Here is a 25,468-nt window from a genome sequence, read left to right as displayed (position 1 = left end):
CCCTTTTTGATACAAAGTGTTTTACACTGCAGTTCAGAAAGGTTTCACGCTTGGCAACCCGGAGCGAACCAGCAGAAAATCACGACTCTACCCCACAGACCAGCTTGAACCGTATTTTATTGATTTGGCATTTTCAGTTTTAAAAAGTGGTCTCAAGTTAAAAATGTCTAGATTTTGACAGATTTGGAGCAGAGACTTGATTGGTAACCAGGACATGAACTAAATGGCAGTAGAGCTTTCTGAAACGAATGAAATGATAAACTACCGCAGATCATTTTTATTTGTGGAATTATATCTGCAGTGTTTCTGGGAGCTCATTTATGGAGTATTTTTCTGGCTCACTTGCAAAACAGAATTAACTGAGGGGAATGGGAAAAAAAAAAAAAAAAAAAAGGGAAGAAAAAAAGAAGTCTGACAAAATCTTTATTTCCAGCTCTGATTTGAGACGATTTCTACTTGGCTTTGGGTAGCTACCTGATCTTATCATCATTCTAAATCTACACGGAGCGTATTCATTATGAAGCGGGCAGATTGATTTTTGCCAAGAAATCACTACTGAAAGTATTTAATGATGTTATTTATCGAGTGTTCTTTATGTCAGACAGAGATCTAAACGCTAGGGTAGATGCAGGATAATCAGGTCATACACAGTCCCTATTCCATATGGGGTTCACAGTCGAAGAGGGAGGGGGGAGCAGGGATCTTGTCTTCATTTGACAGCGCAGGCCCAGAGTGGTTGTGACAAGCCCAAGGTCGCCACACAGGCAGGCAAGTGACAGAGCTAGGGCTAGTAGTCCGTTTCTCCTGGCTCAGAGGATCTGTGCTCTTTCTACTCGGCAACTGCCTCATTTTGAGGATGACCACTGCACCGGGTACTATGCTTTCTTTAAACAGTTTGGGGGTTGAGCTAGCAAAACTGTAACCATCAGTCAGCGGTATTTACTGAGCGTTTACCGCCTGCGGGGCACTGTACTAAGCACTTGGGAGAGTAATAATAATGTTGGCATTTGTTAAGCGCTTACTATGTGCCGAGCACTGTTCTAAGCGCTGGGGGAGATACAGGGTCGTCGGGTCGTCCCACATGAGGCTCACAGTCTTCATCCCCATTTTACAGATGAGGGAACTGAGGCACCGAGAAGTGAAGTGACTTGCCCAAAGTCACGCAGCTGACAGGTGGCGGAGCCGGGATTCGAACCCATGACCTCCGACTCCTAAACCCGTGCTCTTCCCACTGAGCCACGCTGCTTCTCACTGTACAGAGTACGTTGTAACAGAGTCCAATGTAACGGAGTTGGTAGATATGTTCCCTGCCCACAGTGGACTAGCAGCGTGGCCTAGTCGATAGAGCCCGGGCCCGTGAGTCAGAAGGGTCTGGGTTCTCATCCCAGCTGGCCTCCTATCTGCTCTGTGACCTTGGGCAAGTCACTTCACTTCTCTGGGCTTCGGTTACCTCATCGGTAAAATGGGGATTAAGACTGTTAGCCCCGTGTGGGACATGGACAGTGTCCAGCCTGATTAGCTCGTATCGAACCTGCAGCCTAGCGCAGTGCCTGGTACGTAGTGCTTGACATATACCGTTTAAAACGATGAGCTAGCACGGGACTTCTGAAATATCTGGTAGTGGATTTTTTTTCTTCCCCCATGATTTCCCTGACTCTGCTACACAGGAATAATCTTTACAGACATTTTTAAGCTTGTGCCTCCCAAAAGGGAAAAGACTCTCTCTTTTCGCACCTGCTGCCACACAAATGTCTTTGGAAATGTTGTGTTATACGGTGGCTCCAATCCGAGCAACCCACGTGGAACCATTTTCGACTCTGAAGATGAGACAGATCTCTGTGAAATATGTGGAATGGGAGAGATGAATAGGGACTAGACGTGTGATTCATTGTAAAGGAGGAACGGGTTCGTTTCAATCCTTTTCATTTCAAAGACTAGACAAGTATCTGGGGCAGTGCGAAGCTAGTACACAGTTGTTTTATATCAAAATATACCTGGTACGTCGCTAGCTCCTATAACTCTTCTCAGCGGTAATGTTATGACGAGAATCTTGATGAATGTATCATCGACATTCTCTGCAGCAGAAGATGCGTCTCGAAGACAATGGTATGCTTTGATATAATCTTCCCAATCCCTCCTCCGACAAAGTGATTATGCTCCGCTTGGTTTCATCTCCAAGTGAACAGTATTCTTTCAGTTGAAACGTACAGCCGAGAACCGGAAAGCAAACCCTCGTGTTATAGTACGTGTATGTACGTGTGGGTTGATCTTATACTTGTCTCTTCAGCCACGTTTACACACACACATAGGACTTTGTCTTCAGTGGCATCGTTTTCGAACGTGAACAGCTAGCATTTGCTCTCTCTCTGTCTCTCCATCTCTCCATCACTTTGTCTCTCCGTCTCTCTCTCTCTGTCTCTCTCCATCTCTCTCCAATTCCCCATCTCTCTCTCTCCCCATCTCCATATCTCTCTCCATCTCTCTCTGTCTCTCTGTCTCTCAACCTCAGTCTTTCTCCCTCTGCATCTCTCCCTCTGTCTCTCTCCGGCCTCCCTCCATCTCTCTCCAATTCCCCATCTCTCTCTCTCCCCATCTCTCCTCATTTTTTCTGTCTCTACCTATCTCCCACCTTTTTTTTTTTTTTTTTTTTTTTTTTTAAAATATTGGGTAAGCATTTACTATGTGTCAAACACTATTCTAAACTCTAGGATAGTAGCTTGGAACACACAAGGCTCACGGTCTTAATCCCTGTTTTACAGACGAGGTAACTGAGGGACAGAAAAGTGAAGTGACTTGCCCAAAGTCACACAGCCAACAAGTGGTGGAGCCGGGATTAGACACGTAGAATCCCCACTGTAATCTGTTAAACTGTAAATTCCTGGAGGGTATTGCTTGTTCCATTGCACTCTCAATCGATCATAGTCACTGAGCAGAGCACTGTACTAAGCGCTTGGGAGAGTACAACATAAAAGAGTCGGTAGGCTGTTCCCTGTCCATAAAGAGTTTGGGAAGTAGTCTGGCCTAGTGGAAAGAGTACGGATCTGGGAGTCAGGGCATCTGGGTCCTGATCCCAGCTCGGCCAGTTGCCTGCTTTGTGACCTTGGGCAAGGCATTTCACTTCTCTGTACTTCAGTTTTCTCAGTTGTAAAATGGGAATTCAAAACCTGTTCTCCCTTCTGTTTAGACTGCGAGCCCCATGTGCGACGGGGATTTTGTCCAACCTGATTAACTTGCATCTACCACAGTGCTTAAAGCAGTGCTGGGCACATAGAAAGTGCTTAACCAATACCATAAAAAGAAGCTTACGGTCTAGAGGAGGAGATAGACATTAATATAAATAACTCAATTACAGATATGTACTGAAGTGCCGAGAGGCTGAAGGATGGGTGAATAAAGGGTGCAAATCCAAGTGCAAGAATGACGCAGAAGGGAGAGGGAATAGGGGAAATGAGGGCTCAGTCGGAGAAGACATCTTGGAGGAGATTTGATTTTGAAGCTGGGGAGACTGATCATCTGTTTCCTATGAAGGGGGAATGAAGGGGAAGTGAGTTCCGGATCAGAGGGGGGATGTGGGCTAGGGATTGGCCGTGTGACTGTGGGCAAGTCACTTCACTTCTCTGTGCCTCATTTACCTCATCTGTAAAATGGGGATTAACTGTGAGCCTCACGTGGGACGACCCGATTACCCTGTATCTCCCCCAGCGCTTAGAACAGTGCTCTGCACATAGTGAGCGCTTAAATACCCACATGATTATTATTATTAGATAGATGGCGATACAGCTCCAGCTGGTTGACATTATAGGAGTCTAGTGAGAATGCTGGGTTGTAGAGCAGCATGGCCTATCTAGGGGATTGATCCCGGGAGTCAGAAGGACCTGAATTCTGATCCTGGCTCTGCCACTTGTCTGCTGTGTGACCTGTGTTCACGTCTCTGAACCTCAGTTACCTATCTACAAAATGAGGACGAAGCCTCACGTGAGCCTCAGGTGGGGCGTGGACTGTGTACAACTTGATTCGTTTGTATCTACTCTAGCACTCAGAAGAGTGCCTGACACCCCGTAAGTGCTTAACAAACTCCATTATTAGTATAATTATTAGGACGTAAGTGAGGTGAGATAGGAGAGGGCCAGGTGATGGAGTGCTTAATAGCCAGTGGTAAAGGAGTTTCTGTTTCATGTGGAGGTGGATGGGCAACTCCTGGAGGTTCTTGAGGAGTGAGGAAACCTGGCTTGGATTTTTTTTTTTTTGTAGGAAAAGCAGTATTTGAGAAGCAGCTCGGCTTAGTGGAAATAGCCCGGGCTTGGGAGCCAGAGGTCATGGGTTCTAATCTCTGCTCCACCACTTGTCTGCTGTGACCTTGGGCAAGTCACTTAACTTCTCTGTGCCTCAGTTCCCTTATCTGTAAAATGGGGATTAAGATTGGGAGCCCCACGTGGGACAACCTGATTACCTTGTGTCTATCCCGGCGCTTAGAACAGTGCTTGGCACGTAGTAAGCGCTCAACAAATATCATTATTATCAGCCCTAAGAGAGCTCACCTCCTCCAAGAGGCCTTCCCAGACTGAGCCTCCCCTTTCCCTCTGCTCCCCCTCCGTCCCACCGGCTGCTCTTCCCCCTTCCCCTCCCCTCAGCACTGTGCTCATTTGTATATATTGTTACCCTATATATTTTGTTAATGAGGTGTACATCCCCTTGATTCTATTTATCTTGATGATGTTGTCTTGTTTCTGTTTTGTCCTGTGTTGCTTTGTTGTCCGTCTCCCCCGTTGACACTGTGAACCCGTCATTTGGCAGGGATTGTCTCTAACTGTTGCTGAATTGTACATTCCAAGCACTTAGTACAGTGCTCTGCACATAGTAAGCGCTCAATAAATACTAGTGAATGAATGAAACTCACTCCTTCGTATTCGACAGTCCACCTTCAAAACCTTCCTATAATCGCATCTCCTCCAAGAGACCTTCCCTAAATCCTGATACTCCCAATCCCCTTCCCTTCTGTGTTGACTATGCAGTTTAGACTGTGAACCCTTTAAAACACTTTGATACCTAGCTCCAGGAGACATGTGGAAATATTCTCACACTGTACTATTTCCCCTAATTTATTTTAAAGTCTGACTCCCCTTGTAGACTGTAAACATCTTCTCTGGGCAGGAATCTGTCACTCTGTTGTTTGTACTTCCCCAAGGGCTTAGTATAGCGCTCCACACAATGTATTTGCTCAATAAATACCACCGACTGAAGAGAGAACAGGCATTTAATCCCTACATTACAGATGAGGGACCTGAGGCATAGAGAAATTGCGGCTTGCCCACATCCGGCGAGTAGTAGAGCCGAGATTAGAAGCCAGGTCCCCTGACTCCCAGGTTCAGGCTCTTGGCACTATGCCACGCTGTTTCTCCCGGTCTGTTTCTCTCCTTTTTCCCTCTGTTTCCTTATCTATCTTCCTGTCTAAATCTGTCTCCCTGCCTCTTTCTTTGTTTCTCTGAATGCCCTTCTTTCTTTCTGTCTCTGCCTCTGTGTATCTAAATCATTTCAGTATCTCCATCCGTCTGTCTCTCTGTCCATTTCTTTGCCTTTCTATCTGGCTAACTCTTTTTGTCTTTGCCGTTTTGACTCTATCTCTCTGTCTCTTTGTGCATCTCCACCTCACTCTCAATCCCAAATGTCTGCCATGTCTCCCTCTCTGTGGAGAATTGGTATGGGCTGGCTCCTCAGGATTGCAAAAAGAATTCTGTACCCGCGATCAAAGTCAAATGCAGCCAAGTGTTACCGAGCCACAGGAAATATTAGAACTGCTTCACTTTACCCTGAATTCCAGCTCCATTTTGGGACTTTTTTGAAGAAATGGCTTCCAAAAGATTAATCCCTCAATTCTCAAAGGTTCACCTCCCTTCCCCCATCCTTAAAATTATTTTACACGAAACGTGTTTCTTTCTCCTAATCCCACTGGCCAGCTGTCTTCATCCCCTCCGTGAGATCTCTCTGGGGCTGTGAACGTTCTCACTCTAAATAATAAATCATGGCCATAAATATTCATCACCGTGACCTCCACAATCAACTCACTGTATACAAGCCCTACAAGAAAAGAAAAAGACATTGCCTTGTTACACATTTGACTCCTGAGCTTTCCTGTATAAATGTGAAATGGTCGTCTTTGGGGTGCAGTTTGGGCAGACAATAGTAAGCATATCATTCTTAGATTAAAAGTTCCAAGGAGGGCAGAAACCCTGTCCAATTGAATTATCTTATATCTACCCCAGCATTTAGGCAGTTCTTGGACCTTGTAAGTGCTTAATAAATCCTGGTTTATAATGATTAAGATGATCATGCTCTAGTATTGAATAGGTAAAGCCACCGGCACATAGCAAGAGGTCAGTGGCTCTTTTGACGACCAGGAAGGTGTCCCCATTGCCTAGCTTTCTTCCTCCAAGCATAGCAGCGTGGCATCATCCACCCAGGGAAAGACTTTCTTCTCTCCTTTCACTTTTCTCTTACACCTCTCCCCCCACTTCCGGTCTCCTTTTTTCTCCCTTACTTTTTGCTCTTCCCTCTTTTCCCTCCTATTTCTCTCTCTGTGCTCTTACGACCCTCTGACTGGAAGCCCCCCGTGGGCAGAGAATGGGTCTACCAACCTAATTTATTGTTTACACTCTCCTTGGCACTCAGGTACATATGTCCACTCTACTTATTATGAAAGTGTTGTAAATATTTTTGTTTGTCTTCCCTTTTAGAATTTAAGCTCCTTGTGGGCGGAGGACATGCCAAGTGCTTCATACGAAAGTGCTCTGCGCAAAGTGAGTGCTCATCAAATACAACTGATTGATCGACTGACCTGCTCTCCCTATTGGTTCCATCGTTTTCTAGCTGTAGATTTGGTTTTATGTCTGTACTCTGCTCTGTGACTTTTGTGCCCTCGCTCCCACTGCTCCCCTAGCTTCTTTCCTCCCTCCCTCCCTCCCTCCCTTTTACCGCGTATTAGATAGACTGCAACTCTCCCCAAATTCAAATCCTTCCTACAATCCATCATCCCCCTACAAGCTCTCCCTGATTAAGATCCTAGCACCTCAAGCCATATCATCAGCCATCTCTAATGATAATAATAATAATTATAGTAATAATAACAGCGGTATCCGTTGAACACTTACGTGCCGAGCACCACACCATACGAAGCACTGTCGAAGCAAGATAATCAGGTTAGACATAGTTTCTGCCCTAATGGGGCTCCAAGTCTAAGCGGGAGGGAGAACAAGTATTCAATCCCCATTTCTCAGCTGAGGAAACTGAGGCCCAGAGATAAGCGACTTGCCCCAAATCAGACTGCCGGCAAGTGGCAGAGGAGGGATTAGAACTCAGTTTTGCCAACTGCTTCTCCAGAAGCTAGTTGCATCGTCCGGCGAATTGAACTCTGCGGGCCTCCAGAGATGGGAATTTTACCCTCAAATTACCAATACTGAGCAATCAATCAGTGGTATTTATTGAGCACTTACTGTGTACGGTACATTGTACTGTGCACTTCGAAGAATCACGAGTTGGTAGACATGATCCCTGCCTTCCAGAAACTTGCAATCTAATGGCTCTAGTGCTTATGAATTTATATACAGTCTCCTTAGCACTCGGATATGTATGTCCACTCAACCTATTTTGGCAGTGTTGTAAATACTTCTGTTTGTCTTCCCATTAGAGTGTAAGCTCGTTATGGGCAGAAACCGTGCCTCCTTGTTGTTCTGAACGTACTGTAGGCTTGTTGTGGGCAGGGAATGTGTCCGTGTATTGTTCTATTGTACTCTCCAAGCACTTAGAACAGTACGCGGCAAACAGTAGGCGTTCAGTAAATATGATAGACTGATGAGTACTAGTATAGTGCAGGACACCATTGAGTATTCAATAAATGCCGCTACTGCTACTTACCCCTCCAGAAAATATGACTTAAATCAGAAGAATTTAACTTTCCAGAATACCTGGGTCAAACCATCATCTCCACATGTTGATAGGCCGCCATCTTGGCTAACATCCACTGGAGCATAAAGGTTTTGGTAGCCTGACGGATTGGAGGGGTCGTTAGCTCTTCTGGATCACTGTCTAACGTTATTGGGTTTTAGCTTCTCGCTCAGGTTAGTGAGGTGATTGTTGATAACGTATTACTATGTCTCTTCGGCACTTAAGTGCCCACACATTCCATTTATTACCCGTGGACTCTCCTTCCGGGAATGTTCTCCCTTAATTAAAAAACAGCACCCGGGGAGGGGTGGAGGAGGAGGGACCGAGAGGAGCCAAATGGTTTCCTTCGTTAAGATTTTCTGTCAGATCGGAAATGAGTAGCCCCGTCTGTAGACCCGTTAAGAATTAAGGGCCACGTATGTGTGTCTGATAGAAGTGTCATTTCAGCATGTTGATTCTCATCTCTCCCTCTGAGACCCCAGTTGGGATTGTGAAGAGAACCAGAGGGTATTTCTCACCCATAGGCATCAAAGGCTTTAAACAAAGAATATTGGGGGTCGAGGAGGGGGGGGGGGGGGGAGGGGGCGCGAAGGGAGGAAAGAATTTTTTCAAAACTCAGATTTTGGCTGGTTCAGGTAGTTGACCTGATTTATGGCCCTCGTGCTTCTGGCCCTATAAAACAAACCAGGCCAAGGGCTTATGAGGGAGAGCCACCCTGAGGGTGTGCGCTGGTCACTGTGTTAAATGCTGGGGGAAATCCAAAGTTGACTTAGCCCAGGAGCCCCATGACGGAGCAGGGGCCGCGACCGACCTGATTAACTTGGATTTATGAGGCCTAGTGGAGGGAATAATGAGCGTGAGTTTCAGAAGGACCTGAGTTCTAATATCGGCTCCACCGCTTCTGTGCTGGTGTGTAACCTTGGGCAAGTCACTGAACTTCCCTGTGCCTCAGTTACCACCTCATCTGTAAAGTGAGGATTGAGACTGTGAGCCCCAAGTAGGGCAGAAACTGTGTCCAACCTGTACTAGAACAGTTCCTGGCGTAGAATAAGCACTTAACAAATACCATAATTATTACCACCTACCCCAGCGCTTAGAACAGTGCTTGCCACACAGTAAGGGTGTAACAGATACCATGACCGTCTTCTGGTGTCCCACATGGGGTTCCCAATCTAGAGATAGGGAGGAGCAGGCGTCTCCTCCCCGTTCTACAGCGGAGGACACCGAGGTCCAGAGGGGTGAAATGACTTGTCTGAGGTTACAAAGGAGACTTGGGCCAGAGCTGGGACTAGAACCCAGCTCCCAGTCCTCGGCTGTTTCCACTAGACCTGGCCGTGTTTGATCATTCGGTGCTTCCGGCCTCTCAAGGGGCAGGGGAATGGTCCCAGAAATGGATCCCGTGCGGGCCTAAATGACCGGCCCGCGAGTGGCCTCCAGGAGCCGAGTCCGTTCGGAGAGCTCAGCCCATTCTGAGTGAACTGGCTTCACGCCCACGGGCAGCGCCCTCTCGAACGGGCTTCGGGACGTGGCGGAAAATGAGTCCTGCAAACACGTGGGCTTCGGGACCGAGGGATTTTATGTTACCGTGGCCACCCACTCACTGGGAGATGTTTGCATAATTTTATCGTTTCTGCTTCCTGCGGCTTTTATGGAAAGCCAAAGGGGGAGTTATAAATAGCCAAAGAAGGAGCGCGATATTCAGAAGGGCGAATCCACGACAGCATTTTCTCCTCCAGGTCGGACGCCAGGTTTACCCGCATCGGGGGTTTGGGGTGTTGGGGTGCTTGGTGTAAGCAGAGGTGATAGGAAGTCCGCGAGAAGCAATGTAGCCTAGTGGGAAGAGCACAAGATTGGGAGTCTGAACCTGGGTTCCAACTGTGGCTCCCTTCTTCATGGTGTGCACTTGGGCGAGTCATTTAACTTCTCTGTGCCTCAGTTTTCTCATTTGTAAATTGGGGACCCCTTCACCCTCTGGCCTAGATAGTGAGCACCAGATGGAACAGGGACTTTGATCTGATGGTATTCCTTCTACCCTAGTGCTTAGTACAGTGCTTGGCATAACCAATAGCACAATTATTTTTAGGTCAAAATTTCGCCATGAAGGATCCAAAGCAGATGGGTTAAAGAAAGAGTAGAGTGTCTTTCTTCCCAGAATAACTATCACTCTCTAATCTAGCTCTGAACAGAGGAGAGAAATTGGACCTCAGCTCACCTAGAGTTTTGTGCTGCTCTTGCGAATATTATCCGTCAATCAGTGGTATCGACTGATCGCTTACTGTGTGCAGAGCGTTGTTCTAAGTGTTTGGGAATCCACTTAATCACATTTTCCAAGTGTTTCAGTCTCATTCTATATCCGACCGGAGTGTCTCTTTGAAAACCTTCCTGTTGCATGAAGCATCTGTCAAAGATCTGAACCAGCTCTTTGGGAGGACATGAGCTCTTTGGGTATGAAGAGTTTCGCTTTCAGATTTCTCCAGCATTTTTCAAGGAGCTGTTTACTATTCTCAGTTCGGGACAGTTGGCTGTTTAGATTTCTCTACCTCTTTTGTCAGCCCGTCTACATCCAGAAAACTTTACGACTAAGTAAATAACCCCTGAACATTTCCATCTTTCCCGATTAGAGTACAAATATTTTTGTAATTTATACGACTGAAGCGCAAGCATTACAAGTACCCGGGGAAGCCATTTGCGTCAAAGAAACCTCCGAGAATTTTACTGGTGTTTTGGTCTTAATCTGCCCAGTAAATCCTGGCCAGACAGATTTTCCAGACCAAACAAAGAGTCAATTACAGGGTCAGCGATAGGATTTATATCACCAGAGTCCACGGTCTGCATGCCAAGAAGAAGGAGGTAGTATCAGCGCTCAGTGAAACCATTTTAAAGCTAGCGCATTCTAATGGTAATCTCATATTTATTCTTTAGGTGGCTCGCGCTCATAAACTGGAGTGCTCAGCGCCCGACTGAATGAGCCGGCCTTTCAGATATTTTGGGCTGTCTTCGGTATGGGCCTTTCTCAGATAAAGGGTTAGCAGGGGGGCAGCAGGAAGAAGGAAGGGGAAAGTTTGTCCATGGGGAGTGAAAGGGTGGGAGGAGGCAGTGGATCCTTCTGGGAAGGAGCACGGTTCTACTGTGATGGGAATCAGGTCACTGCAGAAGCTTGGGGACAACTCGGCAGCCTGTGAAGTCCATTGAGGTTGGGTGGCCATTTAGGGGTTTCTTCGCCCACCTCCCTGCTGACCCATCTCTCCCCCCTCTCCCGCCTCTGGCCCGGAATGTCCTGGACTGTGCCCATCCTAATTGACTTATATATACCCCAACACTCAGTATACTTGATTAATGAAATGATAAGGGGCTGAGAGGGGTTGGTCAACTGGCAGTGACAGTGAGACCTTTTTTTTTTAAAATTGTATTGACAGTGCTCACTATGTTCCTTCCAGGAGTATATGCTAAGCACTGGGGTATATACCAGTATATATGCCACTGAAGCAGCGTGGCTCAGTGGAAAGAGCCTGGGCTTCGGAGTCAGAGGCCATGGGTTCGACTCCCGGCTCTGCCACTTGTCAGCTGTGTGACTGTGGGCGAGTGGCTTAACTTCTCTGTGCCTCAGTTACCTCATCTGTAAAATGGGGATTAACTGTGCGCCTCACCTGGGACGACCGGATTACCCTGCTTACCCAGCGCTTAGAACAGTCCTCTGCACATAGTAAGCGCTTAACAAATACCAACATTATTATACCAGTTGATTATGTTGAACATAGTCCATGTCCCCCATGGGACTCAAAGTCTTCCTCCTGACTGAGAGAAGTGAAACGACTTGTTCGAGGTCACACGGTAGACAAGTAGCAGAGTGGAGATTAGAACTCAGGTCCTTCTGACTACCAGGCCCATGCTCGATCCACTAGGATCAGATGTTTTTTGAGAACATGTGTAACAGAAGACCTAGAGTAGCTGCAGTCCCGGGAAGTCTAGTAGTAAACACTGTGCTTTTCAAAATAATAATTGTAATATTTGTTAAACACTTACTGTGTGCCAAGCACTGTGCTGAATGCTGGGGTAGATACAGCTTAATCACACTAGAGGTAGTCCCTGCCCCACATAGGGCTCACAGTCTAAGAAGAAGTCAGAACAGGCAGTGAGTGAATCCCCATTTTACGGATGAGAAAACTGAGGCACCGAGAAGTTAAGCCCATGACCTCCGACTCCGAAGCCCGGGCTCTTTCCAACCGCTTCCCCTAGAAGTCGGGTCCTTCTGGCTCCCAGCCCACGCTCTAGCCGTGTGCCACGCTGCTTCTCCTGATACGAAGTGGGAGGGTGTGCGGTCCAGGGGCAGGACGCAGGCGAGAGGTCGGCAGCGAGATGGATGAGATTGAAGTACCGTGAAGCGGGTTGGCAGGAGAAGAGCAAAATGTGTGGGCTGGCGACTGAATGCTTTAAAGTCTACGATAAGGAGTTTCTCTCTGAGGCGGCGGTGGATGGGCAACCACTGGACGCTCTCGAGGAGCGGCCAAACGTAGACTGAACCTCTTTTTTTTCCCCCTAGAAAAGTGATCCGGGCGGCAGAGTGAAGGATTCGAGTGTCGAGGTACAGGAGACGGGGAGGTCGGCGAGGAGACCGATACCGTAGCCAAGGTGGGGAAGGATAAGTGCTTGAATAAATATGGTAGCTGTTTGGCTGGAGAGGAAAGGAGGGAGTTTAGTGAGGTTGTGGAGGTTGAACTGACAGGACGAGTTGACAGGTGACCGGTCGAATGAGAAAGAGGAGTCGAGGATAAGACCTAGATTACAGGCTTGTGAGACAGGGAGGATGGTGTTGTCCGGGAAAGTCAGGAGGAGGACAGGGTTTAGTTGGGAAGATGAGGAGTCCTGTTTTGGATATGTTAAGTTTGAGGTGTCCGGGAGACTTCCAAGTCGAGATATCCCCAAGGCAGGACGAAGTACTGCAGAAAAGGAGCGAGATCGCGACTGGAGTTGTAGCTTTGGGAATCATTCTCTTAGAGCAACTGGAGCAAATGAGTTCTCCCAAGGGGGTTGGTGTAGATGAAAAATAGAAGGGGACCCAGGACTGAGTCTTGAGGGACTTCCGCAGTTAGGGGATGGGAGGCAGAGGAGGGGTGCGCAAAAGAAACTGATAAGGCAAGGCCAGAGGGTCGGAGGAGAGCCAGGAGAGGATGATGTCAGTTGGATAATGTTTCCAGCAGCAGGGAAACAGAGTCAAAGGCAGCTTGAGAGGTCGAGGAGGATCAGGATGGAATAGAGGCCATTGGATTTGGCAAGGAGGTGATTGGCGACCTTTGAGAGGGCTTTTTCTGTGGAACATTGCACTCTCCCAAGTGCTCTGCACATAAATACACTCAATAAATACGATTGAGTGGAGAGGGCGAAAGCCAGGTTGGAGGGTGTGGGTCCCCTGGAACGTGAGGCTCACGGTAAGCAGCGTGGCCTAGTGGAAAGGGCACAGGGTCTGATGAGAGTCGGAGGACCGGGGTTCTAATCCCAGTTCCGCCACTTGCCTGCTGCGTGACCTTGGGCAAGTCATTTAACCTCCTCTATAAAAACTGGGATTAACTTTTCCCGCTCTCTGACAAACTGTAAGCCCATGCGGGACAGGAACTAAGTCCAACACGATTATCTTGTATCTACCTTAGAGTGCTTAGTACAGTCTTTGGTACCAAGTAAGTGCTTAACAAGTGCAGCAAAAACAAACAATAACAACGTGGCTTCCCCGTGGAGCCTGGAGGACACACCTCCCCTTTTATCCACATGAACTCTTCTCAGGCTTCTGGGCTCAACAAAACTGAGTCTACCAACTCTATTGTGTCCTCCCCCAGGCACTTAATACAGTGACCCGCGCACAGTAAGTGCTCAATAAATACCATTGGTTGCTTGATTATTTTCTCTCATTTTTCCTGATACATCTTTGCCGTACTTTTAGTATAATAAGAAAATAGTACTCCAATCCATCAATGGCATTTACTGAGTGCTTAGTGTATGCAGAGAATCGAGCGGGGTCTTGGATGTAAAACCAAAGAATCGATTGCTTTCGTTGATCCTGGCTCTTTTTTTTCCCCTCTTTAGTGGAAATACCACGCTTTGCAATTTTCTCCCTCAAGATGAACTTTAATGTGTATGTCCCCACTGTACTCACACTGAATCACTCCTCCATTAGATTTTTATGGTGGCCCCATCCTTTTGTACACTCCCGAATCTTGGAAAATTGCATGAGTTCCCCACAGAAATGACCCAAATTTGTTGTACAAATACATGGAAAGAAAGCCTGAAAAGTGCTGTAGGAGATAATTTGCAGATGACAAAAATCTCTGCAAGTGTCAAGTGCCGTTCCTCCAATGTGCTGTGAATACAATATTCACTCTGATTCCCTTCCCCTTTGTAAAGAAGAAACAACAAATGATTTAGGGACATTAAATGATCCTCTCCGCTGGCCCGCGGGCGGCCCCATCAATAGCTTCTGGGATGGTGAACTCTACAATCCTGGCTTCCCCAGCCTATATTCTCCAAGTGGAGATAAATGCCCTTCCTTGCAACCCGGCTATTCTTGAAAGTCCTTCTGCGTCTTGGGGGAATTTGAAGGCTGCTGATAGTAGCGTCCAATTCCCTGGGGATGCCAAGCTTTAAAAAGACGTCTCCCTTCCCCCTCCTATTTTATTTATGGTATTTAAGAGCATACTACGTGACGGGCACTGTACTGAACACCGGGGTAGATAGAAGCTAATCATGAGAAGCGGTGTGGCTTAGTGGAAAGAGCACAGGCTTGGGAGTCAGAGGTCATGGGTTCTAATTCCACCTCTGCCACTTGTCAGGTGTGTGACTTCGGGCAAGTCACTAAACCTCTCTGTGCCTCAGTTACCTCTTCTGTAAAAGGGGGATTATAACCGAGAGCCCCACTTGGGACAGCCTGATTACCTTGTATCTACCCCAGCACTTAGAGCGGTGCTTGGCACATAGTCAGCGCTTGACAAATACCATCATTATCATTATATTATTAATTTGCACACAGTCTCAGTCCCAGATGGGGCTCCCAGTCCTAATCCCCACTTTACAGATGAGGTAAGGGAGGCACAGAGAAATTAAGTGACTTACCCCCGCTCACACAGCTTGAGAAGCAGCCTGGCCTAGTGGAAAGTGCAAGGAGCCTGGGAGTCAGAGGACCTGGGTTCTAATCCTGGATCTGTCACGTGTCTGCTCTGTGACCTCGGCTGAGCCACTGCACTTCTCTGTGTCTCCGTTCTCCTGTTCCCTTAGACTGTCTGCTTAGACTGTGAGCCCCACGTGGGACGGGGACTAGATCCAAACTAATTCCCCTGAGTCCACCCCCAGGATTTAGAACACGTAGGACTCAACAAAGGCCACTGAAGAAAAAACAAAAAAATGATGGAGCCACGGCTAGAACCAGGTCCTTCCCACTCCTAGGGCTCGCTGCTTCTCATCCACTGAGCTGTGCTGCTTCTCCTTCATTATCAAGAGATGAGTGAGACAGGCACCATGTGACTCTCACTAGATCACCGGAGCTCTCTGGGGCTCAGGCGTGTGTCTCGAGCCTCCGTGGTTCACTGCTCAGCGCGGTTGTTGCATTTCTATACATTGCATTAACTCTGGGAGGCCACAGGACCTGATGGAAAGGAAACGGGATCCTGGAGACCGGGGCCAAGCTCTCCCACGCGCTCAGCACGGTGTTCTGGTCTGGACACGGTAAGCGCCCAATAAACATCACTGACTGGCTGATTGACTGGGGGTCCCAGCCCTGCCACTGGCCTGCTCTCCCCTCTCTAGGCTACAGTTTCCTCATAATAATGATAACAACAACAGTAAGAAGAATTACGGTCTTGGTTAAGGGCTTACTATGTGCCAGGCACGGTACTAAGCTCTGGGGTGGATACAAGCAAATCAGGTTGGACACAGTCCCTGTCCCACGCGGGGCTCACAGTCTCAATCCCCATTTTATAAATGAGATAACTGAGGCAGAGACGATGTCACAAAGCACACAAGCGGTGGAGCTGGGATCGGAACCCACGATCTTCTGACGCCCAGGCTCACGCTCTCATCAGTAGTGGGATGAGGTGGCCGTGCTCCCTCCTCTTTAGGTTGGGAGTGATGTGTGGGACAGGGACTGGGTCCAATCTGATCGTGTCACATCTGCCCCAGACGCCCCACAGTTGTCATCGTAGTGATTCTATCCGAATTTGTCCCAAACCTGACAATAGTATAGACACCAGTCTTTCATTCGGTCGTTTTCATTGAGCACTCGCTGCGTGCAGAGCACTGTACAAAGCGCTTGGGAACGTCCGGTGCAACAATAAGCAGTTACATTCCCTGCCCACGACAGGCTTGACAGTCTAGAGAGGGGGCTGACAGACATTAACAGAAAGAAATAAAGACAGCTATGTACATAAGCGCCGTGGGGCTGGGATGGAGGAAGAACAAGGGGAGCAAGTCAGGGCCACACAGAAGGGGGTGGGAGAGGAGGAAAGGGAGGTTTAGTCGGGAAAGGACTCCGGCAGGAGATGTGCCTTCAGTCAGTCGCAGTTGATTTCCAAAGCTAGCTCCACAGGCCCCCAGTAGCGGTGATAGCATCCGCTGAGTCCCGCCACTGTGGGCTATTTGCTGGACTAAGCACTTGGACAACGGGCAGGTGGTGGCGTAGAAGCAGAGGAATCATTTGAGAGGAGAACCAGTGTGGCCTGATGGATAGAGCACGGGCCTGGGAGTCGGAGGACCTGGGATTTCATTCATTCATTCATTCAATCGGACTTTTGGAGCGCTTCCTATGTGCAGAGCCGCGTACTAAGCGCTTGGAATGTACAGATCAGCAACAGACAGAGACAGCCCCTGCCCTCTGACGGTCTAATCGGGGGGAGACGGACGGCCCGGAACAAGGGCAATGAATAGAATCGAGGGGAAGAACAGCTCACTGAAACAATAGCGAGTAAAAATTGATCCCACCGCGGCCACTTACCTGCCGTGTGACCTAGGGGAAGTCACTTAACTTCTCCGTACCTCAGTCTCCTCATCTGCACAATGGGGGTTCAATACCCGTTCTCCCTTCTGCTTAGACGTGAGCCCCATATACTGACGATGATGGTATCGTTATATCGTTATATGGGACGGGGACTCCGTCTTCATTAGCGTATCTAGCCCAGTGCTCGGAGCAGGGCTCGGCACAGCGGAAGCACTTAAAAAGTACCAGTTGTCGTCGTCTCGGGGGAATGTCATTTCTTCAGCCATTTGCAGGCGGGGCAGGTCAAGTGTCATTTCCACACCTGCGTTGTTTTAGAGGAACTCCTAGGAGCACACGGCCGAAGGTTTCACCCCGTGGCCGATGCTCAGAGCACGCTGGCGGAAAGGTATACCAGGTGTACCTGCATTGCATTTTGATTGCTTTCTGCCAGTCAGCTGCTCACAGCGTCTACCGAGTGTCCACGGTCTGTAGACCAGCCGGGGCAGAGACAGTGAAGTCGTTCCAGGAGCCGGGCGGTCAGGCTCTGGCTACACGTGCTCTTGAGTCCCTGTCCCGGGAATGACCAGAGGCTGGGCCTCTCCCACACGTGGATCTACATGGCGTGGTGGATAGAGCTCAGGTCTGCGGGTCCCGACGTCGTGGGTCCTAATCCTGGGTCTGCCGCCCGTCTGCTGTGTGGCCCTGGGCGAGTCATTTCACTTCTCTGCGCCTCAGTTGCCTCATCCGTAAAATGGGGATCGAGACCCTGAACCCTACCTCGGGCAGGGACTGTATCCAACTCAATTTGCTTGCGTCCACCCAGTGCTTAGTGCAGTGCTCGGCAGACGGGTAGCGCTTAACAAATACCACGATTGTTATTTGTTATTGTTTTTATCTAGCCAGTCTGCACCCTGACTAGCGTTTGGTCCACGGCTCAGCACGCAGCATTCGATGTCAAGGTTTATCCCTCAGGCGGCTCTTAATCGAGCCGTGGTATTTATTGAGTGCCTACGGTATGAGGAACACCGCGTTAAGTGATAGGAGAGGTACGCGGGTGGGAATCAGACGTAGGTCCTGTTCCTCAACGGACTCGCGACTCGTGAATGTGAGTGGGGAAGAGAGGAAGGGAGGCAGACACATCCGAAGCGGTGAAACGACATCAAAACTATATAAAAGGCAAGGACGAGCGCGCAGTATATACAAAATAAGTCGACAGGGTGCCGGGAGCAGAATTTCAGGCTCCTCGTGGCTTAGAGCCCAAGGCAAACCAGTAACCACAACATCGGCTGCTGCGGTCGGTTGCTTTTCCTCGGCTGTAGCAGGGAGTTTTCTCTTTCCCACCGGGCTGGTGGAGAAGAAGATGGGATGGGGTCTCCAGGGCGGCGCGAAGGGGAGCGGGTGCCAATGGCTAGGGAGACAGCATTCTGGCCATCCAGTAGGGGAACTCTAAGAGCACACGGCCAAAGCTTTCTCCCCTCGGCCGACGCACAGATCAATGCTGGGAGCAAGGCGTACTGGGTGTCGGGAGAGAAGGCAAGAGCCCTCGGCTCCAGATGCGAGGGTATGTCCTGGCCACCCCAATTCGAGGTCTGAGTCCCCTGCCTTCCTCTGTATGTCCATCTAATGGACACTCTAGTGGGGGAGATGGGCAGGCTCAAATTATAGGCATGTGGAGGGAGCAGCTGGTAATAGGAAGAGGGTGGAAAGGTGGAGAAATGCATGAATGAGAAGAGTCCGTTGCCTTCTCCTAGAACACAGGGCTTCCCTCGTGGACAAACTCCGCCTTTTAAAGCTCACGTTATTTCTTGCGCCGTTTGACTGGCTCCTCTGGCATCACCATCGTGTTCCATCCTTACATCCGTGCGTTGTCGGGAGAGCGTTCTGTGATTCTCTCACGGATTTCCAGCCAACCCACACGGTAGAACCACGACCGTACGGGAGGGCCGAAGCCGGCTGCGTCCGCGCGTCCGCGCTCGGGACCGCGGGATCCGTCGGGAAGGGATTTCCCTGGCTGAGAAGTTTGCAAGGAGTTAACGTGTTCTCAGCACTGCGTATTCTGAATTACTTTTGGGAAGTAATATCCATATTGTACCTTGAAGGAAGGCCTAAGCAGTAAACCTTAACGAGTGCCTGAGCTGGCAATCATTTCCTCGAGACAAGACGGTGCACTGGAAATTGCCCTATAAATAAGCCCCCTTCCAGAAGAATTAAAACGGAATTCATATTATTGATGTTCACTAGCGGTCGTAAGAAACACGACAGAGTCAGGAGGTGGCACCCGTTTCAAATCACTGCCTGAACCACCCGAAGGGCGCTCTGAAAGTCGGCTCTGATGGGTGCTGATGGATGCGTTCGTCCGGCGTCCCCAACAGCTGGAACGGACTGGCCGGGCCTGGAGGAGACCGGAGAGACTGCTCTCCCCCGCGGCTGGCGACGTCCGCCTCTGATGACCGGGAACCTGCCGATCTGAAGCTTTTCTGTGCGATAAAGTCACTCTCTTGGGTTCCCGCTCTGTCCGCGGCAGCTCCCTTGCTCACCTTCAGGGGATTAAGCTCTCTTGAACTCTTGAACTCTCAGGCACTTAGTCCAGTGCTGTGCTGTGCGCATGGCTGGTGCTCCAGAAATGCCACTGATTAAGGGCGCCCGCCCCGCCTCCGGCCTCAGACCTGGAGAGGAGAAGTGTACAACTGGGCTCAATTCAGTTGTATTTATTGAGCGCTTGCTGTGTGCAGACCACTGGCGTGAAGTGCTTGGGAAAGTGCAGTGCAACAATAAACGGTGACGTTCCCCGTCCACAACAAGCTTACGGTGTTAGCTTACAGTGTTAGAGAAGCGGCGGGGCTCAGTGGAAAGAGCCCGGGCTTGGGAGTCGGAGGTCAGGGGTTCGAATCCCGGCTCCGCGCCCTGTCAACTGGGTGACACTGGGCAAGTCACTTCACTTCTCTGGGCCTCAGTGACCTCATCTGTAAAATGGGGATTAAGACCGTGAGCCTCACGTGGGACAACCTGACTACCCTGTATCTCCCCCCAGCGCTTACAACAGTGCTCTGCCCATAGTAAGCGCTTAACAAATACCACCGTTATCATTAGCTCTGGAATGATGACTACTTCCAGTGCGGACCGCCGACCAGGATGAACCCGTAGCCCGTAGAGCGTGCCCTGGGTGTCCTTTTAATTTACGGACTTTGCTAAGCGCTTACTACGTTCCAGGCACCTTACCGAGTGCTAGGATAGATTCAAGCTAATCAGGCTGGACTCAGTCCGTGTCTCACGCGGGTCTCACGCTCTTAATTCCCGTTTTCCAGATGAAGTAACCGAGGCACAGAGAACTGAAGTGAATTCGTTCACTCAGCCATGTTCACTGAGCCCTCACCATGTACAGAGCACTGCACTAAGCGCTTGAGAGAGTACACTACAACAAGAAAGAGTCGCCCCATGTTACGCAGCAGCCAAGTGGCGGAGCCGGGATTCGAACGCGGGTACCCCGATACCCAGGCCTGTGCTTTATCTCCTAGGCTACTCTGGCATTTGGTGAGTGCTGTGTGCAGAGCACTGTACTAAGCGTTTGGGAGAATAGTATATTATAGAGTTGGTAGGCATATTCTCTTTCCATAATGGTTCACAGTCCCCTGCAAATCATCCACGCTGCTAGTTAAGCGGTTCTTCCTCCTATCTGGGATTTACGTTGTGTGTCTCCCCTCTTACAGCGTAGGTTCCTTGGGGGCTTGGATTGTGTCTCCCATTCTCCCCAGGTCTTGGTACGGCGCTCGGCACATAGAGCTCGGCGAATGCTACCCATTGATAATTAAATACTCAGAAAGTACCCTTTTCGGTGAGGATTGTCTTAAATGTATGTAATTTTTGTCGACTCCCAAGCGGCCCGTACGGTGTTATGAACCAAGTAGGTACGCTGAAATTTTAGTGATAATTACAATTTTCATAACAAAGGTAAGGCACATTCTCTTCCAGTGTCCCTTCCGGCAGAGTTGTGTGGCTCGGTTGTGGTTTGTTTTAAAAAAAGGTATCTGTTGAGTAGTTACTATGTGCCTGGCAAGCTCCGCCGCTTGCCAGCTGTGTGACTTGGGCAAGTCACTTAACTTCTCTGTGCCTCAGGCCCCTCATCTGTAAAATGGGGATTAAAACTGTGAGCCCCACGTGGGCCAACCTGATCACCTTGTATCCCCCAGCGCTTGGAACAGTGCTTTGCACCTAGTAAGCGCTCAACGAATACCACTATTATTATTATGTGCCTAACGCTGTCCTAAGCACTGGGGTAGATACCAGCTAATCAGGTCAGACACGGACCATGTCCCATATGGGGTTCACAGCCTCTATTCCCCATTTTACAGCTGGGGTACCTGAAGCACAGAGAAGTGGGGTGATTTGCCCGAGGTCACACAGCCGGCAAGTGGCAGAACCGGGATTAGAACCCAGATCCTTCTGACTCCCAGTCCTGTGCTGTCTTCACTGGGCCGCACTGCTTCTCTAAGCTTCACCTGGATGCCGGTGAACCGCCTGCGTATTCCAGAACCTCCTTGTGGGTGATCTGGTCCTGCCATTTGCTGTTTTGTCGGGTGTGAATTTGGGTGAAACTGCCAGGATCTGGGTGTGTCTTGTGTAACTAATGCAGGTCTCCCAGCCATACAATCTTCCAACTGTTATATTGTAGGCCCCCCGAGCACTTCAGTACAATGCCCAGCACACAGCACTCGATAAATACCTTTGATCGATTGTATTTCAGATAAGGGTGGTTCCTTCCTTCAAGGCCGGAGAGTGATTTCAGAGCCCTGTTTCTCGAGGAAGAAACTGGACAAGAAGAGCAGGGCTAAGGTAGGGGCTTAAAGAACACCCATTACTTAAGGAATAGTAACTCTTAAATAGTCATCACCCAAAATCAGTTGTTTTATTTTTCCATAGATCACACATCCAGCTCAAATAAGTGCAATTAAAGAGATCAGTAGTTATTTTATCGGCTACTTATTCACTAGTCAGATTTTATTTCTTGGTGTTTAAGAGAGCTGGGTAATTCCATTTCCATTAAACAGCGGTTCCTTTACTTCTCCTGAAGAGGTCTTTAATGCATCTTAAAAGTTTATTTTTACTTATCTCTTCGGCAAAATATCCGCCCCAAATAAACTTCTGTCATATGATCCGTAAACATTGAGAGTTTAGCACTTCAAAACGATGAGTTGAGAAATATATTCGGTAATGGATATCTTTCGGGGTGGACTTTTGTAGATCTTTTAAATTTATTTAATCGTGTTGCGTTGTGGCTCGTGGCGGGGGTTCAGCTGAAAGGTGAATATCTTCGTAGCCCTTCTGAAATCACCTCTTCTTCAAGGGGCCTTCCTGAATTAATTTTTCTGCCCACATGGATATTTTCCATCCACCTCAGTGCCAATCCTTTCTTTTCAAGGGTGGTGCTTCCTATTTGTTCGGTGATTACTAAGTGCCGGGCATTGAACTAAGCACTGAGGTAGCTACGAGCCAATTGGGTTGGACGCAGTCCCTGTCCCACATGGGGCTCACGGTCTTAATCCCCACCGTACAGATGCGGTAACTGAGGCCCGAAGAAGTTAAGTGACTTGCCCAGGGTGTCACAGCAGGCAAATGATGGAGCTGGGGTGAGACTCTAGGTCCTTAGAAGAACAACAGTAATAATAATGATAATTATGGGTTACGGTATTTGTTAAGGGATTTCTGTGCGGCGGGCACTGCACTAAGTGCTGGGGCTGGATACGAGCAAATCAGGTTGGACACAATCTCTGTCCCCGTCCCCATTTTACAAATGAGGTAACTGAGGCACCGAGAAGTGGAGTGGCTTGCCCCAGGTCACACAGCAGACAGGTGGCAGAGTGGGGATTAGAATTGTTCACTAGTGACTTCTGACTCCCAGGCCCGTACCTCTATCCACGGGGCCATACCCCTTCTGTATCCCCATGGAATTTCTGGGCATGTTGACGTGTGATTTCAGCACTTAACTCATCTGTGTTTCAATTTCTCCTTTCTCTTCTATTAATAAATGATTGTAAGCCTGTCTCTTCTCCTAGACTAAGCTCCTGAGGAGCAGGGATTGGGTCTTCTCTCTCTTGCTATCTCTCAAGTGTTTAATCGATCGTATTTATTGAGTGCTTACTGTGTGCAGAACGCTGTACTAAGCTCGTGGGAGAGTATAATTTAAAAGAGTTGGTAGACACGTTTCCCACAGTTCAGTGCTCTGCCCCAGTAAGGGCTCAAAAATGCATCTGGGGGCAGGTGTTTCCCATGGGAGAAATGGTGACGGCTAATCTATCTGGACAACATTCCGACTTAACAGCAGGACCCTTTTCTCCAACTAAAAGAATACTGGCCAACTGTGAATGTTTCATCCCTTGGGATCAGCTGGTGCCCAGGAAAGAGGAATCTTCGGTCCAGCGACCAAAAAAAAAAAAAAAAAAAAAGAGAGGAAGATGATCTAGAGAGGGAGAAAAACGATGCGGTGAGCAAAGCCTCGGGCGATGCTGCATCCCAGTGGAATTCTGGGAGGCAGTGCAGAAAGGCCAGCCTTGGGCAACTGAGATGAAGAAAAGGGCGGCTCCTCTTTGAGCAGAAGCTTCGCGAGGCTAGTGCGCATGAGGAAAAACGGCGCCAGGCGCTTTGGTTACCAGCACAACGGAGTGTGCGTGCGTGCGTGTGTGTGTGTGTGTGTGAGAGTGTGCCCGAGTGTGCACAACGTGGTGTGCGCTCTGAGTCCCGCACTGACCTTCTCATCCTCACATGCCCTTATGGGCACAGTTCTTTGTCAGTTACAACTTCTACAAGCACGGGGGTCAACTACGCACAAGGGCAAGCCGTTTGGGATCGCGTGGCCAAAATAGACTAAAAATAAAACGTGGTCCCTGCCCTCAAAAATTCATCATCTAATGGGGCAGAAATGCAGACACGGCATGCATATAATGGTGTCAGTGGTGAAACGGGAGTGGGATGCCAAAAATAAACAAAAATGGGTATATTAAAAATGAAGTGGAATAAAAAAATGTTGTAAAACGTACGAGCTAAGGAAGGGGAATCGGGTGGCCTGCCGCTATTTCTTTTAAATGCTTTCTGCTAAGTACGTACTGTGTGCCAGGCACTGTACTAAATATGGGAGTTGATGGAAGCTAATCGGGTTGGACACGGTCTGTGTCCCATCTGGGGCCCACAGTCTTAATCTCCATTTTGCAGATGAGGTAACTGAGGCCCAGAGAAGTTAGGTGACTTGCTCGAGGTCACCCAGCAGACAAGTGGCGGAGCTGGGCTTAGGACCCAGGTCCTCCGACTCCCCCTTCCCACTAGGCCACACTACTTCTCATCCGCCTTTGGGAGGCGAAGGGTGAGGATTATTTTCGAATGATAATAGTTGTGGGGTTCGTTAAGAGTGTACTACGCGAAGCAGCATGGCATAGTGGACCGACCCGGGAGTCGGCATGTCGTTCTGAACCCGTCTAGTCGCTTCACTTCTCTGAGCCTCAGTTCCCTCATCTGTAAAATGAGAATTGAGGGTTGTGAACCCCACGTGGCACAGGGACTGTGTCCGACCTGATCTGCTAGTATCCGCCACAGTGCTTAGTACGGTGCCTGGCACGTCGTAAGCGCTTAACGGAGACCGTAATTATTATGATGGACCAAGCCCTGTTCTAAGCACGGGGGTAGATATAAGGTAGTGAAGTTGGACAGTCCCTGTCCCACGTGGGGCTCACGATCTTAACTCACCTCCTCCGAGAGGCCTTCCCGGACCGAGCTCCCCTTCTCCCTCTACTCCCTCTGCCGCCCCCCCCCCCCCCGCCTTCACCTCTCCGCAGCTAAACCCTCTCCCCCCCCCGCCCCCCTTCCCTCTGCTCCTCCACCTCTCCCTTCCCATCCCCACGGCACCGTACTCGTCCGCTCGACTGTATGTGTTTCCGTTACCCTATTTATTTTGTTAATGAATTGTGCGTCGCCTCGATTCTGTTCAGTGGCCGTCGTTCTCACGAGACGTTCTTCCCCTCGACTCTGTTCAGCGCCGTCGTTCTCGTCCGTCCGTCTCCCCCGATCAGACCGTGAGCCCGTCAGACGGCGGGGACCGTCGTCTCTATCTGTTGCCGACTTGTTCGTTCCGAGCGCTTAGTACGGTGCTCTGCGCATAGTGAGCGCTCGAGAAATACTGTTGAATGAATGAATGAATCTTAATTCCCATTTTACAGATGAGATGACTGAGGCCCGGAAAAACGAAGTGACTTGCTCCAGGTCACATAGCGGACACGCGGCAGAGCGGGGATTGGAACCCACGGGCTCTGACTCCCAGGCCCGGGGTCTTTCCGCTTACCATAGTAAGCAGCGTGGCTCAGTGGAAAGAGCCCGGGCTTGGGAGTCAGAGGTCTTGGGTTCGAATCCCGGCTCTGCCACTTGTCAGCTGTGTGACCGTGGGCAAGTCACTTAACTTCTCTGTGCCTCAGTTACCTCGGCTGTAAAATGGGGGTGAAGATTGTGAGCCTCACGTGGGGCAACCTGATGACCCCGTATCTAACCCAGTGCTTAGAACAGTGCCCTGCACATAGTAAGCGCTTAACAAATACCAAC

The sequence above is a fragment of the Ornithorhynchus anatinus genome, chromosome X3 (genome assembly GCF_004115215.2).
Source record: "Ornithorhynchus anatinus isolate Pmale09 chromosome X3, mOrnAna1.pri.v4, whole genome shotgun sequence".
Classification (NCBI taxonomy): Eukaryota; Metazoa; Chordata; class Mammalia; order Monotremata; family Ornithorhynchidae; genus Ornithorhynchus; species Ornithorhynchus anatinus.
This window is presented reverse-complemented; position numbering follows the sequence as displayed.